The sequence below is a fragment of the Choloepus didactylus genome, chromosome 9 (genome assembly GCF_015220235.1).
Source record: "Choloepus didactylus isolate mChoDid1 chromosome 9, mChoDid1.pri, whole genome shotgun sequence".
NCBI classification, from domain to species: domain Eukaryota; kingdom Metazoa; phylum Chordata; class Mammalia; order Pilosa; family Megalonychidae; genus Choloepus; species Choloepus didactylus.
In genome coordinates this window covers 91,117,253-91,137,161 of record NC_051315.1, presented here as the reverse complement: position 1 = coordinate 91,137,161, position 19,909 = coordinate 91,117,253, and the positions used below count along the sequence as shown (strand labels likewise).

General features: G+C 38.7%; 1 protein-coding gene and 1 pseudogene across 4 annotated transcripts in view; one reads left to right on the top strand and one right to left on the bottom strand.

Moving 5' to 3' along the window:
• The window catches only part of FTCDNL1 (formiminotransferase cyclodeaminase N-terminal like), a 158,307-nt gene that overhangs the window by 97,120 nt on the left and 41,278 nt on the right, over window positions 1–19,909 (top strand). Inside the window, exons 11-12 of one of the 4 annotated variants that reach the window (XR_005218764.1) lie at window positions 10,448–10,504; window positions 11,806–13,244. The exons of 1 other annotated variant lie outside the window; for it this stretch is intronic. The gene's annotated coding sequence lies outside the window, so the exon portion shown is untranslated. Of the gene's footprint in view, window positions 1–10,442; window positions 10,505–11,805; window positions 13,251–19,909 lie in introns of those variants that run through there. 2 more of the 4 variants (XR_005218765.1, XM_037849291.1) reach the window with 2 other exon arrangements.
• On the bottom strand, window positions 7,723–8,797 carry LOC119544126 (annotated as a pseudogene).

Here is a 19,909-nt window from a genome sequence, read left to right as displayed (position 1 = left end):
GACATTTTGATAGCAATTAAAAATAGATAGATGTGCAGTTTAGGAGAAAGATCAGTCTTTACATTAGCAGTATGCTTTTATAGCTTTAGCTAAGCTGTCTGAATATCAGGGATGACTTCATTTAAAAAAAGAAAAATCTTTCATATAACTCTTTCATTAGCATTTATAAGAATGATAATGTATAGGACAGGGTTGTTTCTCCATGCAGAGTATAATCTACATATTTTTATGATACCTTCTAAATTGGATTAATATTTTCTTCAAATATTATACTGCTCTTTCGGTCCCTACTTCTTCCTTCTCTTTCAAATTCTTACTGTTCACATTTTAAAGGTTGCCTTCATTCAGTTTTGCAAGTCAAAGGATCATGGGTAGAGAAAGCTGAAGAATATCAGGACATTGTGAAAATAAATGACAAGATTAAATAAAGATAGGGGAAAAGAGAGAAAAGATAATTATTAGCAATCCAAAACTAAATTAAGCATAAAATAGAGGTTCCCAAGCCAAGAAGGGTCTTGGGAAAGGGAAAGAGAAGAGAGACTGAGCTTACTAGTGTTGATGTTCTTTTCCTGTAAAAATTTTAAATCAAATTTGGCTTTAGATTTCTGGCAACACAGACTCTGTGCAGAATGAGCTGGAAAATGGAGCCTGCTTGCTTGCTACTTTTAGTTCTCACCATTCTGCTGGTTCAGACAACTTCTCACTGGGTTCAGTGTATGGCAATGAAATGCAAATCATAAACGGATGAGAGCTGGCCTCCGGGGAAAAAGGGAGCCCTGGATGTGATCCAAGGTCTGCAACACAGAGTAAAGACATATTTCTTTGTCACACGCAGTAGATTCTCCCTGAGGGTTTCAGCGATGGGAATAAAATGATGAGAAGGGGGGTGGGTGGGTGGTAGTGGAAATCATTACAATGTTCTTCTCTCATATGAGAAATCAAACACAAACAAACCCTGAGTGGGAATGCAGACAAGCCCCAGGCCCTGTGGCCTCTCTTCACCGCACACCCCATATACCATAGTCATTACACCAAGCAGCAGGGCTGTGTGTGCCTCTCTAACCACACGGTTTATGTGTAGATGTTTATTTATCGTGCCATTTGACCTGGGCTGGAGAAGCGCAGCAGTGCTTCGGATCTGTCAAGCTAAGTTCGAGAGAGTTTTCTCAAACGTGTTTGGGCTCAGGAAAATTCAGAATACATTTTCCTAAGTACTTTCCCTCTGAATAGTTAAACCCATGCATATTCTGAGGGAAATTTAATCCACATGTTTCTGATTCATTTGCACATAATTCATCAAATCGTTGTTTCCTAAGAGTCATTTGATGAACAAGGAGCTTTATGAGGCTTTTTTTTTTTTTAATATTCTTATTTGAAATAGGATATTGCTCATGCCAACACAGAACAACCAGTCTGAATCTGAACTCAGAACCCAAGAAGTTTAAGGTAGTGGGAAGTGTGAGTGGGGGAAGAGGAGTTAGAAGGGAACTTGTTTTGGCAGAATACAAGGAACATTCTCTCAATTTTGATTGGAATGCCAGGGATGGATTATTTTCATTTAAGTTCCTAAAGAAGAATAGATGCAAAGAACATCTCATCCATTGGAGGCTGTAGCCATGTGTTTTTCCACATTGTCTCATTTGTGAGGATTTGGGGGCTCTTGATGGTCTTCAAGAGGAACAGAGCCCCGAGTAGAAAGTTGACAATTGATTTTCAAAACCAGCTTAATGTATGGTGGCCCAACGCCAGTGTTCTTTTAACCAAGCCTCTTGTTTTCAATGCCTCTCAGGGACCTCTCACTGAGATCCTAGGACATGGGCTTGGATTTCTCTGCTGAGCTGGCACCCATGGCATGGATATTAAGCTTTGCCTTGAAGATCAGCTTGACCCTACGCCACCAGTCCAAGAGCAGATTCTAATTTGCGACTCCAAGGCAGAAGTCCAGATCTAGGCATCTTCTCTAAGATAGGTTTTTTGCAATTAAACACCATTCTATCTACTCCCCCCCCCCCAACACCCACTAGCATTGTTGTCACTTCCATAGTTTTGCAGGAAGTGTACTTTCGATATGATAAAACTGTCCACAGAATTAGGAAAGAAGGCAAGCTACAAAGGCTAGAGGAATTCTCCCGATTTAACATAAAACTTTGGGACACTAACAATTGTGTACTGAGTTTGGTAGAGAAAAAAAAAACAGACTTTATCTTCAAACACATTAATAAAATATGGCAAAGGTTATTTCTGGGTTGGTTGACCTTAAAGAAGAGATTTTTATGTCATGTAAAAGTTGATCCACATTGCTGAATCATTTATATTTAATATGTACAATTTACACATAAGTATAAGTTGGCTTTTAGATGTTTTCACAAAACAGTGCTTTGAGCCCAGGATAGCTATTTGATTGAGACTTGCTATAGTCGAAAATAAAATAATTACAGGGTAAATCCAGTGTTCTGGCTTTAAGTTCATGCTCATAACTCCTATCCAAGGTCTCTGATCAGCGTGCAATATGCATTTCACTGTCATGACCTTGGTTGATTTTGTCTGAACCAGTGCAGTGGAGTTATAAGAAATCAGCCAAGAAGCGTTCCTGTGGAGAAGTTATGGGGAAAATTGTTTGTATTTTTACTGCCAGTACAAGGCTTAAGTAGAAACTAAGAATATGATGCACTTGGGCTTTGCTTTCTGGTGGCTAATCTGTACTCCAGACTTTAGAAATCCTAGTTGCCAGGCCTTGCACTGATTTGGTTGTCCTTTGTCCTTTTAGAGTCCCTATTTGTAAAACTGACTAATGATAATTAATGTTATTCATTTTCGTAAAGAAATTGGGAAAGTAGATCAAGACAATGATGAAAACCAGAAACTTGTCCTCTAGTAGGAAAATACATCTTACAAAAATAAAAGGCAATGTTAAAATAAAGTCAAATATAGTGGAATTCTTGCTTAGCTAGAAGTTATTTAATTAGAAGGCTTACAATAGAATGTAAGCTCCATGAGGATAGGAATTTTTGTTTATTTTGTTCACTGCTGTATCCCCCACCCCTAGAATAATACCTTGGGCATAGTAGGCATTCAATAAATATTTGTTGAATGAAAGAATGGATGAATGAATATAAACTTGTCAGTGAAGTTTCTCCAGGAAAACAGAACCAACAGGATGTGTGTGTGTGTGTGTGTGTGTGTGTGTGTGTGTGTGTGGAGAGAGAGAGACAGAGAGAGAGACAGAGAGGGGGTGGGGGAGGGAGAGAGAGAGAGATAGAGTCGGAGACACAGAGAGAGAGAGACAGAGAGAGAGAGAGGGGAAGGGACTGAGATTTATTTAAGGAATTGGCTCGTGATTTGGGAGGCTGATAAATCTGTAATCTGTAGGGCAGGTCACAAGCTAGAAATTCCTCCAAGAGTTGATGTTGCAATCTTGGGTCCAAAATTCTTCAGGGAAGCCAGCAGGCTGGAAACTCAGACGTGAGTAAATGTGGAAGTTTTGAGGCAGATTCCTTCTTCCTCTGGAAACCTCAGGTCTTGCTCTTAAGGTCTTCAGCTGATTGGATGAGGCCCTCCAACATTATGGAGGGCAATCCTTTTTACTTAAAGTTAGCTGATTGTAGATGCTAATCCCATCTACTAAATACCTTCACAGCAACATCCAAGCTAGTGTTTGACCAAACATCTGGTCTCCATAACCTAGCCATGTTGATACATAAAATTAATTCACCATCACAGTAGGTAAAACTAGGCGCAGGAGTGGAGAGATGAAACTGCCTATTTTTTTCCTCCCTCAGGCAAAGCCATAGACCGCCATGTGGGGAGTGTGGCAGGTTGTATTTTAATATTCTGGAGCCTGGTGCCTAGGGTGGCCAGACTCCAGTGATACATGTGGCAATGTTGCTAGCTGAGCACCATGCTCAGAATGGTGAGGCCCTAGGAGGGACGGGCATTTTTCCTGTCTGTGGGGAGCTGTCTAAGGCTCACAATGAGGCTTTACCCTTCAGGCTTGAAATGTGACTTTCTGAGGGAAGGGCATGTGGCCACATATCAGGTAGTTCTAGGACTTCTCGACCTTTTTGCTTCCTACAAATGGCTGGGGTCATAGAGTGAAGAAATAAGCCAGTGTGAGGAGAATTGAGAAATTCTGCTTCAAACTCTGGAATAATAAAAATAAAGAGTCCTGACTTAGTCACTGGAAAAAAACAGAAGTTACTCTAGGGGATATCACAATGTTGAGTTTAGGGAGTTAGCCGGTCCATCCTCAGAGTAATGTGTAGAAGCATTGAGGGTCATTTCTGAGGCTGGGCCTACATGCGTTTTCCTAACAGTCTTCATCTTAATATACTAAGAATTTTCCTGTGTGTGAAAGGGTGGAAATGTCAGGCCTGTACTGTGATCTCTGTGTCCCGTGTACAGCACTGGCAATACTACTGAATTGTGGCCTCAGTCATGCAGCAAGAGACATAGAAGGCTTTATGGTTGAAGCCTACAATGGGCATGTTAGGTAGGAGGAGAGCCAGGGTACCTCACAAATAAAATTCATTTCTTTTTAAAGGCAAACTATATCTTGGAAACGTGGTATTCTGGCTTTCAAATTCTTACGGAGAGCACTGAAAATGCAAATTATTTACCAAGAGTGTCAACATCCGTGGGGGAGAATTTTCATTCTCTTCAATGGTGAAAATATCACTCTAGATATTTTGAACCAGAAGGGCCCTCAGAGAAACCTATATGCTCATTTTATTCATGAGGCATCACAGACCCAGAGAAGTTGAGACTTAATTAATGTCATGCAGCCAGTTCGAGGCAGAGTCAGGAGGAGCGCCTGGTTTCTACACCGCATGTGGTCTTGGAAAGACACCGAGACCCTTCTTACAGGCTGACTTTGCCAGCTGCCCGAAAATCACCGCAGGCTTCCATCCACCTGACCTACGCATTTGTTTTTGGGTTCTCGTTTAGTCCATCAGTGAACTAATGTTTAATGACTATGTACTCTACACTCAACAAGAATGGACAAAGGCACAACGTTCTGTCTCAGGAGATATACAGTCTGGTTTGGATGACTACACTAAAATTCAGGACCAAAAACAAAACAAAACAAAACAAAAAAACCAAGAGCATATATAATTTCACAGGAGCAGCTAAAATTCTAGTGGGCTTTGAAAGATGGCTTGGCTTCCTTGGAGTCTCGTAAAGGGCTCCATGACATGTTGGAAAGATTATAGACTTTGTGGTCAGATCTGGACTTGAGCTCAACTTTATTACTAACTGGGTTACCTTGAGCAGTCACGGGGCTCATTGAGCCTCAGTTTCCCCATCTGTAACCCTTTACTGCAGGGCTGGGGACAGATACGTTTTGGCTGTTGGGGTGCTTGTTGTGGTTATGGTTGCCACACTGTTGCAGTCCCAACTACTTTTAATGCAGCAGCCACTTACATTCCCACTGTACCCGGTGATGGAACAGCAGGAGGTTTTCTTGGAGTTTAGCCTCCAGCTGGTGCTTGTGGTAACCCCTGAAGGCTGCTTCATTTTTATGGAATAAATAACGCTTCCAATCTTCTTCATGATGCTGCCTTATTTTTCCCAAGAACCTGACAGGTGGGTTTTTGCAAGACCTGTTTATAGTTCCTTTGTGATCCTCCTTCACTGCACCATAAATATCTAAATATAATTCTTCCCCCTTCTTGGTGAATTGGAGAAAAATTCATATCTTGTCTTTCTACTTCTATTATAGTGAACTTTTTCCCTGTTTGAATAGACACATAAGCATATTATAATATGATAGCTAAAATATTTGGGTACAAATGCCAGTTCTGCATCCACCTGTTCTGTGACCTTGAACAAATTACTTAACTTCTGTGTGCCTTGATTTCTCTAACTAGGAAAAGGAGATAATCATGTATTCATGCTATAACGTTGATGTGATTTAAAAAAAAAAAAGCTATTCCATGAAAAATGCTTATTGTGAAGCCTGGTACATAGTAAGCACCCAATAAATATTAGCTATTATTATCATTATTAATATCTTCAAGACTTTTAAGAGGAGATGCAATACCTTTGTGTAGGACTATTTTTAATACAGAAGGAAATTAAAGAGGAAATCTGAGAACACATTCCCCAGGCATTCATCACAAATGTGCCAGGCATTTTGCTAAGCCCTGGGGAATAGGGATTTGTTGGGTCCCTGTAAGAGCTAATGGGGAAACAAACAGGGGAGAAAAACACAATGGTGTGGTAAGTGGAACAAGCTACCCACAAGAGGACGGAGCATAGAGGGGGTATCAGGGAAGGAGGAATCTTAACAGAAGGAAACAGTAAGCCTGAAAGAACGGTTAGGAGGTAGCCAGGTAAATAAGGAGGTGCAAAAATGTTCCAGGCAGAAGACTCTGCATTTTGAAAGACTTAGAGGCACAAGGGGACAAGATCAATTCAGAAAACAGCAAATAGTTGGGTCTATTGAGGAATGCATGGGGAAGAATGGCAGGAAATGAAGCTGGAGACAGTGGGCAAGTAATGGTTTATGAAAAGCTTATGTGTCACGCTGAAGAGTCTAGATTTTATGAAATAAGTCAATATCTCCTAAAATGTTTCCCCCAGAGTCCTTGATATATTAACAGGTGTTCTATTAATAAAAATATTTGATGGTCCAAGTTTGAGAAATGTTTGGTACAATACAGATAAATTTTTTTCTTATTGTAGGATTTTCAGAGCTCTTAGTATGCCAAGATAGGAAGAGAAAATGAAGCTTTCTCAAAACCAATTTAATCTTTGAATACTTTTGTATTGAATACCTGTTAACATTTTGTTCCATGTAACAATGAAGAATTTTGAAGAAGGGAGTTATATATGATCATATTTTATTTAGGGTTAGAAAGACAATTCTGGAAACAATGTAGAGACGGATTAGAGGATGTCTATGAGTTGAGGGTGTTTTTAAAGAAATGTTTGTTCTATAAATATGATATAAATTTTCAGAAAAATTGGACAATAAAATACATCACATATCCAAAGGAATTGCTAATCTAAGAAGTAAAAATATTTAATCAGTTCTTATTTATAAAGCATGGTGGTGCTTTGCTGGATAGTGCCATGTCATCAGGGAACTCATCAATGAAAGGGGTGAATTTTTAATAGAATTCTATGATTAGAATAGAATTATAGTATAGCTCATTGTTATACATATTTTCATAGGTTGATATGGTGACTTCCTAAAGTAGAGCTATGTGTCAGCTCTGAGAATACATAAGGTAGGATGAGCTTGGGGTCTGTATCTCCTATTAAATGCATGGCCATAAACAAATTATTTAAATGTTTTTTGTAGTATTTAAAATTATTAATTTTAACATTATGCACACCGAAGAAAAGCATAACAGAGAGTGGAGTTCTTTTCCACCATAAAATTATTTACACCCACTTATTTAGCTAAAAACAGTAGTTTGAAGAGCTACTGGTATACATCATTTATCATTATTTCTCTACAGCAATCAAACTGTTTTATATGTGGAGCATGTTGACTAAAAGACTGTCTCATAAGTTGCTTTTTTTTTTTTGAAGTCTCAACTGTTAAGAGTTCAAGGTGCTTTGGGAGAATCCTGGTGTCCCGGATGACTTTTTGAACACATTAAAATCAAACAGCATGTTTGTACTCTGAAAATACTCTTAAATCCATACAAATGTTGCTTGTGTTATGGGGCTCAGATTTCTTTTACTGGCATTATAACATCTGAAGAACATTTGTTATGACAATTTCACACCAATTTTGTTTTGTTCCTTCCTTATTAGCTGCTGTGTTTCCTTTTCCATTTTTTCCTTTGCTGTCCTGCTGCTCTCTTTTCTCTGTCTGCTATTTTCTGTCACCTCAGAACTTCTGCTTGCCAGGCCATCTCTTCTTCCCATGCATTGGTGTTTTATTGCCAGGTATCTAATTCAGGAGATTGATAAATAGAAGGTGCTTTAATTTCCTAGGCTGCTTTAATAAATACCATGAAATGGGCCAGGTTAAACAGTGGGGATTTATTCGCTCACAGTTTTGAGGCAGGGAAAATGTCCAAATCAAGGCATATATGCTATGCTTCTCCCAGAAGACTGTGACATCCTGAGGTGATCCTTGGTTCTTCTGTCTCACGGCAAGGCACTTGGCAGCATCTCGTGGTCTCTTCCTTCTCTTCAGGTTCTGTTTCACTTCTTGCTTCCTGTGGCTTTCTCTCTCTGTCTGAATTTCCTCCTCTGATAAAGGACTCCAGTAATAGGATTAAGACCCATCCTGATTGAGGTGTACCACACCTTAACTGCAGTAACTTGATCAGAAGGTCCTACTTACAATGGGTTCACACCCACAGGAATGGATTAAATATAAGAAATGTTTTTCTGGGGTACATCCAGCTTCAAACCACCATAGAAGGCATACCTTGTATAGCTGCTAATCTACTAAAGAAACCTGTGCTGCTATCTTGGATGCCAAAATGATATGGTTCTCTCTTCTTAATACATTTTCTAAGTTTTCGTTATAGTTGTTGTCATGTCCTTAAAATAGTCAGATTCCAGTCATTTCAAAACATTTTGTTGGGTTCTCACATTCCTGTTCCCTTCATTGATCTTTACACTTGTGGGTGTATCTTTGTCCCAGAAAGTCCACCCTTCAACATCCGTCTGCTTAGGAGCTAATGAATAATCAACTGTGATTGGCAAAGTTATTTGGTCTCCCTTTAGTTTCCACCTTTTTGCCAGATCTGTGTATTAATGTCTCTAGGAATGAGAGTACTGTTGCTAGACAGGTACAAACTTTAAAGAATTGGAACGATGTGATGGCCATGGTGGGAATCAAAACCTTTGTAGTATCTTTTTTAAAAAATCGTTCCCTAAAGCCAGAGACTTAAGAAACGAGTAAAGGTGAAAGATGGAAATTCAGAGACCCGGGGTCTCCAGGTTCATGCTGGTCCTGTCTATTTAAACCTTTTCAACTCCAAATTTCCTAGCTTGTAAAGGGGAGGTAAGAATTCCTGTCTCGGAGTTTTTATGTTGATAGTCTGTAATTAAAGTACTTGTGAACAATGAGGGACTTCCTAAATGAATAGTTATTAAACACCGTGGGACTCTGGCACACAGTAGGCACCCAGGGACATTTGTTGAACGGTTCAATGGAAGTATGTCTTAGCCCTGTCTTCTAGCAACACAATAAAGGGCATTTGCTCAATGTGCATAATTGGATTTTTAAAATCAAGTGCTATCTGTTAGCTCTCCCAAAATGGTCAACTCCCTTCGCAACAGTTCTGAAGACAAATCTGAGCTATGCTTTCTGGGGTACCTTCCACAAATTCCCAGCAAATTTTTCTGACCAAAAGAAAGCTTCAGGAGGTCCAATAAAATGCATTGCCTTTGAGGTTGCAAGGAGAGCAGGCAGTGCTTGATTTCCAGGTGAATTCATTTGATGGGACTTTCTCCCCTGTGGCATTGCTCTTGGGATTCACCTTAACCTCAGTTACCCCAGGAAGCAGGAAGAGGGTGCGGGGGTACATGAAAGGGGCCATCCTTTTGGTGTTCCAACAAGGTCTTAGGGTCGGGTACCCAGCCTCCCTCTCATCTCCAGATAGTTCTATGGTGCTCAGTTTAGGGGGAAAGGGAATGGGTAGAAGTTAAAGTGATTCAGATGCTCTGGAGAGCTCTCTAATGGCTATAATTCTGCTTGCATTCGCTCTTTAACTTTGGGTGTTGTACATTGCTGTGGCTGAACTACAGAGTATGAAAACGCTTTGCAGGTTTTTCTCTTTTCCATGCCCTGCTCCATCTCAGACCCCTCAATCATCACAGTGAGTGTCTTTGTCTCTCCTGTCATTTCATTTCAGTGAACCTCTGCTAATGATGGTAGTTCATAAAAATGAGTAATAATGACAAAATAAACCGTGTTGTCTTGCCTGGCAGTAAGGATGCTTTGCAGTTATAATGCTTCTGAACTGATGGCTAAGAACTGAAGAAGAGTGAAAGAATTAAAACAAATTTCCCCTTTAGGCAGGGTTTGTCTGCCACACTCAAATGATGCAGTACTTCTGGATGTAATGTGGTCTCACTCCAGGAGGGGGCAGTGTTCATCTTTAAATGATGTGAGCGAGACAGGCCAGCCTGTCTCGCAGCAAACACCCATGTCCAAGTATCTCAGGCGGTCCAGAGCAAACAGTTGAGGTTCTTCCTAAACACAGATTTCCTGAACGCTCATCTTAGGGTTTGGTGAGTCTAGATATACTCTGAGTTCTGACATTAGAACAAAAGCACTTCCATAAAACAGAAAGACAGGGACTTTATGGCAGCATGCAGCATTATCTTCATTGTGAATAATATTTTAATAATCTGGGGTTATTGGGATGGTCACAGAGTAACTGCAAATCACGCTGCTATTATTTATTATAGCAGCTAAACTGACCTTTCTGTTTTGTTTTCTTTTTGCTTTTTGTCATCACTCTGAGGCTAGAATAAGCAAGAGACAAATGAAACAAATCACAACTATCCGTGTAATCCAACTCCTCAGGTAAGGCCTCTTTATTCTTGCAAATAAGCATATTTTTTAGCTTCCCAGAACAGAAGTGAGTTTTCCAGAATGGTGACTTGAATTTTGAATGAAAGTACCAGAATCACAATATGCTTCAGGTCGTCTTTTAACCAACTAAGTAATATACACAAGTCCAATATTCTCTAGATTTTACCCATAAACCCTCTTCTGAAGTAAAAAATGACAGTGTGCATTTGTGAGTCCCCACAGCAGCCACAGCCCCCCTGCTGGTAACAACACCCTCCTCCAAAGGGAGCTGAATGTCATTTGGGGGAAGGTAGAGAGGGAAGCTTATCTCCTTGCTGGTGGCCTTGAGGCAGGAACCAGTTCGTAAGAATGTGGGGAAAGTCAGAGGATTAAAGTAGCCAAACTGCTTCAAACCGTGAGATTTACTTAAAACACAGGGTCTTTATTTTATTAAAATGAGAAACACACATTTTAAGGAAACATTTAGTATTATTTTCCCCAAATCTTGAAGAGTTTGACTTTTTTCTTCCTTCTAAGACATGGTTTCTAGTAATTTTCCCATACAATTTGTGCCTTCCTGTGACTGATAGTTTATTGCAATGCCTGACACATTTTATGGTGCTATTACAAAATTTAACTGAAATATACGAGAATAGTGTGTTTACAAAGATTGTGCAATCCTCTAAGTTAATAGAAACAAAATTCCTTTGGAAGAGTTAAATGGGTCTTAAGATATAGTACCCAAAGAGAGAGAGAGGGAGAGAAAAGAAAATTTAGCCCTTAAATTCTTCAACTTTGTTTTTATCAATTTGTACTTGAACCATCTATGAACCATCATTCATAGTTGAATTCAGTGTTCACATTAAGGCCGCTTAGTATTTAAACTGACTTCCTTAAAAGTTAAGGAATTTAAAGCACCTAGAATTTGGACTTTGGGAAACACAAAATGAATCATTTGACCTTGAATTGTATATTACAATCCCCTGTTTTAGCATAAAGGCTGCATATGTACATGTTTAATGAATAAGACCCTTAAGGTTTGCAAAAAAAGCAACACCCTAGATTTATGTATTCCATTAAACGTGATCTTCACAGGCTAATTAGTTAGTAATTTCACCCTTGCTTGTAATATAAACCATTTTATGCTCAATAATAATAAAAACTATGTAAACCAGGCTCTTTATTAATAAACATTATGTGCTTCTGTCTTGCAAATAAAATAGTGCCTTACATGTTTTTCTCCCTATCATGCTTAGACTAATCACACAGTAAATATCAAAGAACTAAAGCAGTGGTTTTGTCTCCTGCTTTAGACCAACCATGGAGAAACCATGTCAAGATCTCATGAACCACACCTGAACTCAAGAAGGGTAGGGCGGATGACAGAAGAATCCAAATCTTTATTTCAATGTTTGCTATCAAGATACTTTTTAGACTCTTATGATTATTCAAAATACATTTTTAAATATGAACTGTCATCAGTGGAATCCCAGATGAGGGTAATGACTCCGAATCACTCTTGCTCGCCAACTCCCCCAACTTGTGAGGAGCAGGGATGAAGTGGCTTATGAAGGAGCTTGGTGGCTCTGTCTTGTGAACCTCTCTTGGGAGGCAGTTGCGTCACTTGAGGCAGTTCCTTCATGGACAATAACCACAGGAGACCCAAGTTTCTGCTGCAGATATACCAGCTGAGGTGACATTTTATGAATAACTTCTTACAGAAATGCTCCTCTGTACGGAAAGTGCATTACTCTAGGACCTTAGCTACCAGTAATAGATCGCATCCAGGCAGGACCAGCCACAAAATGAAAATATGAGGCCCATTGTTTAAGCACTGTTAAGAATTTCAAGATGATGACAGCAGAGCATTAAACCAGGGGTGGGGCCCTTCTAATTGTGGCCCCTCGCAACTGCACAGGTCAGGCACCCATGAAGCCAGCACCGTCCCAGGAGACACGGTGGCCCCAGGCCCATCACATACACAAAATTTATTTCTCCTACATATTTCATCTCCCTAAAATATATGTCTTAGCACTTGTCATTTTGGAGCTAGTATGAAAGTTTTCAATAAGGTAATGCCAAATAACCTTTCTGGTAATATTATACCAAGTATAAGCTACAAGTATTCTGAGAACTCTGAAAAAATAAAATAATATATTTAATGACAAATGAAGAAGTCTTTGCTAGGAGATGTACTTTTTTATATTTAAAAATATCCAAGGCACTGGGAAATTCTAGTCATGCTTTCAAGGCTCCTATCTGAAGTTTCTTTGTGTTAGATAATAATAACAACAAAAACAGGGGCTAATATTTATTGAGGATTTACTAAGTGCGTTATGTGTATAAATTAATTAATCCTCCAAACAACCCAACTCTTAAACAGAGGTAGTGTTATGCCCAAGTTACAGATTGGAGGCCGAGAGCAATTAAGTAAGCACTCAAGGTCACGAAGATGTTACGTGACAGAGATGAGATTTCATCCCGGGGTGACTTGTTCCCAGAGTTCATGTTCCAAACCACAGCTCTCAGTCACAGCTCTCAGACAGGGGTGGGGAACACAAGTGAAGTCGCTGTTTTGGACATTTACTCCATGACCATGCAGTCACTGGGTTTCAGCAATCTGGCTGGCAATTGCCTGTGTCCACTGTGGTTTGTGTTCATTCCATCATAGAGCAACGTGGGCAGCGTGGGGTCCCCATGATGACGGCTGTGAACCGAACTAATCAGTTCAGTCAAACAGCCATTCAATTCAGTCAAATAACCAGGTTCATAGACTGTTTATTTGACTTGGTTGATTGGTTGTCTGAACTGACTGAAGGGCCAGTTGGGTCTACTGGGGCAGTGTAGACACAGCCTTAGATTGAAGTGATGCCATTCCTGTGCCACTGAGTGACACTAGTCAAGTTCTTCCTGTAAATATTAACATTGATTCTGTGGGAAAGGGATTTGCTTCCTTTCTAACTGAATCTAAGCAATTTTAATGTCATTCCTTCATGAAGGCAACTAAATGGATTGAATAACAATCAGTGACAGAAGTAAGGACAAAATAAGGAGTAAAGGCATGTTGTTATTTATACATTTAAGGAAGAATACTGCTGATAAAAATTTTGAAGATTTCCCTTTATGCTGAAAGTCAAGGTTAGCATCCATGATTGCAATTTCTAAAGCTAGTCAGCAAGCCAGGTATCTCCCACAGTTCTAAAAGAACAAATTGGAGGCCAGAATGCAAACCGGTATTTGTTTAAGTTTGACTTAGGTAGGTAAATGATCCAAGGATACTCATGGAAGAAGCATTGAAAGGCAGAAGAATGACCTCAAGGAATGTTTTTAAGAGTCAGGTAGAGAGTCTCTTTGCTCAGTAAAGATCTTCCATTTACCCTGGTGCATCTCTTTATCACTATTAAATATTTGCAAATGGATGTTTAAGTGCCTGGGGACTTGGGGAGCTTTACTTATCAGAAAACACTTTTTAAAAGGCAGTTAACCTGGCTTTGGTGAAGCTATGAAAATGCCCTCTGTTCCACTCATGTCTTAGCCGCAAAGCTATTCAGGGTTAGTTAGCATTGGCTATTCTAACAACTATGTTTGGGAGAACATCCGGAATAAATTGGGACTTGTGCGAGGGAAGGCTATTAAAGGTAGATTTGTCCACTGTCATATGTGAATCTCGGTTTGAGAGAAAAAAATAGAGTCCAGTTATTCTGGATCTGTTTTACTCATCCATAAAAATTTAGCAGATATTTACTAAGGACCTTCTTTGTCCCTGGTGCTATGCTACAAGTTACAGTGGAGCTGTGAACCCTACGTTCAAAAAGCTAGAATTTAAGTCAGAGGAGAATACACAACTGTGGTATCTGGATAAGTACACTTTTCACACCCAAACATGAAAAGACAGACAAGAACTCTTCCATTTGTTAATCTTCTGTGTTTTCCTGTTTCTACTAAAAAAAAATTCTTTACCTGAGGGGCAGATGCAAATGCTTCCTGCCCATCACTGAAGATATGTCTTGAAGAAAACCAAGGAAGCATGGAATAGGATCCTATAATAATTTAAGTTGTAAACTTTAATTTGTTATACACACATTAAAAAAAAAAAAAGTAAAGTGAGATTCACTTTATATAAATCAAACCAACCATTAATTCTGTAAAATATCTTTATGTACAATGGCTCTCAGAAAGCTGAACATTCCATCTGTTTTGCTAATGTTGATGCCTAACATTGGTGCACTTGTAACATAACACAGCATAGATGATGCAACGTATAAAGGTCTTCTCCATTCCTTCCCCAACATTTGACCAATTGAGTTGTCAAAATTAGAATTGTTATTTAGTGCTAGAGTCAATTGCCCTTTAAAAATCAATCTTTTCGTAGAGTCTCTGTGTTGCTAATCACTAGAATAATCTCATATTTAGGACTGATTAAAAAATAATTAGTTTTTCAAAATTAGTGTTTTTGTTTGACTATTAAAGGAGCCTAAGAACGTTGTTGTTTCCTGTTCTAAGACACTTTTGTGGTTGTTGCCTGGAGGAATGAATGACTAAGCAGAGTTTTACACTGGCTCTCATTTCTCCAACTCTCTGTCAAACATTTGGGGTTTGGCAGATCTCTTTAGCACGTTTTGCCAAACACTTTTCCCCATAATTTTTTAAACCCAAGAGTGTTTCAAGAGAAATTTAGTCTATATATCACTGGTTCGTTTACACTTGGCCCACTAGAGTGTTATTTTGTTGGGTCTCTTTTATTGTCTAGGAGCTTGTTGAATCCTCCAACAATCTCTATTCTTTTTCTGTCACAATTTCTGAGAATAAACAAAATTTGAATTTTATAATTCTGAATTGTTAGGAATCAATAATTCTGGGTGCTGTTTAAAATACCAAAGTGTATATAGTCATTAATGGTGTGGCATCTAAATTTGTTGGGCCCGGGGTAAAAATGAGAAAAGGAATTTGATTTAAAGATAACAAGTATCAACGCAAAAGGAAGATTTTTTTAAAATAGTGTATTTGGGGAAGTTTGCTAATCTGCAAATATCCTGCCTGCTATATAAGCATTAATAATTCCAAATATTGGTTGATGCCATCTTAGCCTTCTATAATTCGTTTTGAGATCTTGGAGTTGAAGAAAGCAAGTTGAAAGCTTTTCTCCTCTGTCTGTTGGTGCCTTAGATTTGCTTCTGGGAACGACTACGGTACAGCTCCATGCTTTACAAAGCCTGGTGGTTAGTTTGTGTCCTAAAAAGCAACTTCAGCATTCACCTGCAATGTTATGTGAATATTAGAGCCTCTTTGGCTTGAGTCAGGAACCCATGAGCTATTTGTTTCCTATATTGACGAAATAGGAATAGAAATTAAGGAGAAGTATTTAGAATCTTTTCTAGCAATTTAATAGTGTGATTTTCTTTTATTGGATCTACTGCCACCCCTATATTTATATGTGTGTTTTAGGGATAATTTATAAAACCTCTGTGGAATTCAGTTTTCCCTTGTGTAAAATTGGAGAATACAGTCTTGCACTACTGATATGAAGATGTGCTTCACAATAAAATGAAATAATAACCACAAAGTCCTTTTAAAACCTTTAAGTGTGAAACATACCCTACACTGGTACTTCTCAAACTATCTGTGGTGAAAGACAATTTTTTTCCTCCAATCCATTATGAATTGAAACCTTTATAAAATAAAATAAAGATGGTTTGCTAGAAACAAGAAATAAAAGAAAAGAAAAACACATAAACATTTGAAAAAAAATTATTTGATCCAACAAACAGAATTATTCAGTTAAATTGCTACAGAAGTTTCTAAATACTTCTCTTTTTTTACTGTAAATTTTATTGAGATATATTCACATACCATATAATCCATCCAAAGTATAAAATCAATGTGTCATTGTCTAAATACTTCTTAATTTGTATCCTTCTCTGCTCAGTATGGGAAACAGCTCATGGACTGGAACTGGCCCACAGACTAACTTTGAGTAGCTCTGCTTTGGGATGCTGAGCAGAGAGCACCCATCTATTGTTATTGTCCTTAGGATGTTCTCCTTTAAGCCACCTGATGATGCTTGTTCCTAAATCCATTTCATATTATGGTTTCAAACTGCCATATCTCTCCTGGTTTCCCTAGATAGAGTAGTTCTGTTTATGAGACATATTTCTGACTATTTCACACTATATTTTTGGTGATGCTCCTTGGGCTTCATGCCTCTGATTCACATCTCTCTTACCTAATTCCAGTAGCTTTTACTTCTCAGGTATCTGTCGTCTTCTCTTTGTTCCTGTTGCTTCTGTTTGGGGCAGGTCTCCTTGCTGGGTCTATGACTAGCCAGCCCCCAGTACCAGTCACCCTTCACACGGCAGCCAAATTCACAATCCTCAGCTCACAAACCTTCCACGGCTTCCCATCTTCTGTCAGATTAAGTCCTCCGGCCTCACTCTCCCCGCCTCTTAGCCTCTTCTCATGCCTGTATCTCCGCTATCCTGATGTTTGCAGCCTCTCCATTTTCAAAGGCCTGAGTCAATCACCATCTTCCGGCACAGTATTTGGGGGCAGGGGGCAGGTGCTCTGTTCTTCCTCTGAATCCCTGTAACAACCTGCACCCCACATCTGACACGGATACTCTTCTGCCCAGCATTATGGTGCTCTGTGGATTAAATTTAACAAATTCCCTCTACTCTTCCCCACTCCCAACCTAACTCATTGGTGAACACTTTGAAATGAGGAGTCATGCCTTACTAATCTGTTCAATAAAAAAAGTCATTATAAATTATGGAGTAATACATAAATACCCTTTGGCCACACACACAAAAAGTTCAAGAGATACAGAGAAAGTTAATCTTCCTTGATCACTTCTCCTAATCTCAGTCTCTTGGGTTTGATGGTGTGGGGAATGTTCTTTGAGATCTTTATCTTTTTTGTGTGTATTTATATATATGTCTGTTGAAAAAACTTTATTTTGTGCATTTTTTTTTTTTTTTTACACAAATAGTATCACACAACTCATTAAATAGCACAGAACTTCAGAGTATCAACACTGAAGCCAGACTACCTAACTCATATCCTCAAGTTCCCTTTTGGTAAAATGGGGCTAACAGTAGTACCTCCTTCACACAATTGTTGTGAGAATTAAATTGTAAATACATGCAAAGCACTACCTGACACATATCAAAAGTGATATAAATGTAGATTATAATTTTTATTCTGCAACTTGCCCTTTTCATTTAGCAATAGGTCTTGGAGATCTTTTCAGGTCAAAACCCACAGATCTATGTCATTTTGTAACTGCCCCATGACATTCCAGGAATGGATGTGCTGAGTGCATTTAACTGTTGCCCTACTGCTGGGCATCAGGATTTTTTCTCTTATTTTGTTTTTACAAATACCTGCATCTTGCTTTCTTAGAACCCAGCTCAGTGCTTTGTACATATCAGTACTTGATAAATATTTGTGGAATTGACCAAACCTTTAGCCAGGGAGGACCTAAGTTCTTTTTACTTTTTAACTCTTTATTTAAGAAATTAGGAGTGATAACTGCATGAGGTAGCTTAGAGAAATTTTCTGGAGGACAGCTCATAATTGGACTTCATATTTAGAGCTAACCGTGAAGAACATAAAGGAAAGTTCACAAAAGCTAATGAGGATTAGAGAAATAGAAAAAAAGGCCCATGAAGAAAGGCTAAAATGAGGCTGAGGGTGAATTTGATAATGTTTTTCCTGTATGGATGGTCACTGCGCTCTCTCTCTCTCTCTCTCTCTGGACAGAAGCAGAAGGAAAGGACTGTGAGCTATTAAAATATATAGACCTAGGATTTTTCTCCTCCTGGAGACTTTTAAGAGCATATTTTGTTTTTCTTTCTAGGAAGCTATGTAACCGTAGTCTTATCAAATAGCCAAGAACTGAAGTAGTTGACCTCTCAGCAATCTTTCCTGTTTCAGGATTTAGTGCATAATCCTGAATTAAAGCTAACTTGTGCTTTTGTTTTAGGCTCAAGAAACTCCCAATTCAAAGAGGACACTTTTATTATCTGAATGAAATGGGTGCAATGTCAGGGTCCCAAACGTGTATTTAATTGCATTGTTCCTGACTCCTATTTCTTTACCTTTTAACTTAACCTTCAGTTTCACCTTTTATCTGGAAATAAAGGTCATTGAAGTTTATTATTTAATTCTTTCATTCTTATTTAGGCTACAGTTCAATCATCAGTATCAGTGGCTTGTGGCCTGAGTAATGGATGGACGTTAAATACTGGCCTAATCCTAGAAATATATTTTCATGTGTCAGACCTTGTCCCTTAAAAGGATCATTTAAGTTATATTCTCTATATATTCTGGTTTTATTTCCCAAACACCATTTGTTCCATCATTTCCTCCCAATTTTGCTAAGTAGAAGTGAAAATCATTTTTGTGGTGGCCTTGACTGCCTTAGCACTCAGTAACATGTAGTCTACCCACTTTACTGGCAGCAGCTGCTTCGCAGTGATTTTTCTCTTTTTAGTCCTTCCCTGAATATCTGGAGGGACAAACAGCATGCAGGGGTTTGCACTTTTAACATTTAGTAGTCTAGAGCTGGTGGAAACCTGGGAAATGAGCACATATAGATCAGTCATGTCTGATCATTTATTGTCATTCTGCATAGTGAAGCTTTGACGGAGGCTCAAATGTTGTTTTAAGTAAGACAGGGACTTGTAGCTCCTTACTGTTGAATCAGGGAATCAATATACCCTGAATGTGACAAATTACAGATCAGACTCAATTTTGGCCATGGTTGTTCCTCCTGGTGATCTGTAGTACCTGCTCTTCCTTCCTATCCAGCCCTTTTGATTGTCTAAATAGAAGTCCTAGAATAAATTTTTATAAATAAAAGGGGTAAAATTCATTCTGAATTTTCTCTTAGAAGCAATGTCACATAGAGGTTTTAATTCCCAGTTGATGCATAACTTTAAAATAATTACTTGAGAGCCTTTTCTCTTACATCATAAATGATTTGTAGTCAGGCAGGGAGGGAGGGGATTAAAATCTTAATAGCTGAAATTAGAATTCTTATCAAGGTTGAGAACTGTCCCTAAAAGGAAACTAGTTTAATATGACTCCAGGGTAAAAGGTGAGCCCCTACAGGCAGGACTTGCCAAAGAACAAAAGAAACTGGATAATGAAACAGTTCTGCTGAGAAATAAATAAGAATGGGAGGATAGCAACTGAAGAAAAGGAAGGAGATGATTGATTAACCAACATGTGAAAGTGGCTGAAGAATTTAAGAATCGGAATTTCTTATATTCAGTTTAAAGGGGTTTGCCTTCCTATGTTAAAGCACCTGATACTGGTAATTCAGTAAAATCTGCTCTTTATTTAAGAGCCTTGCAATAGTGGTTGTTTTAATTAAAAAATAGGCTAAATTCTGTTTCTGGATCAACACGGTAAGGG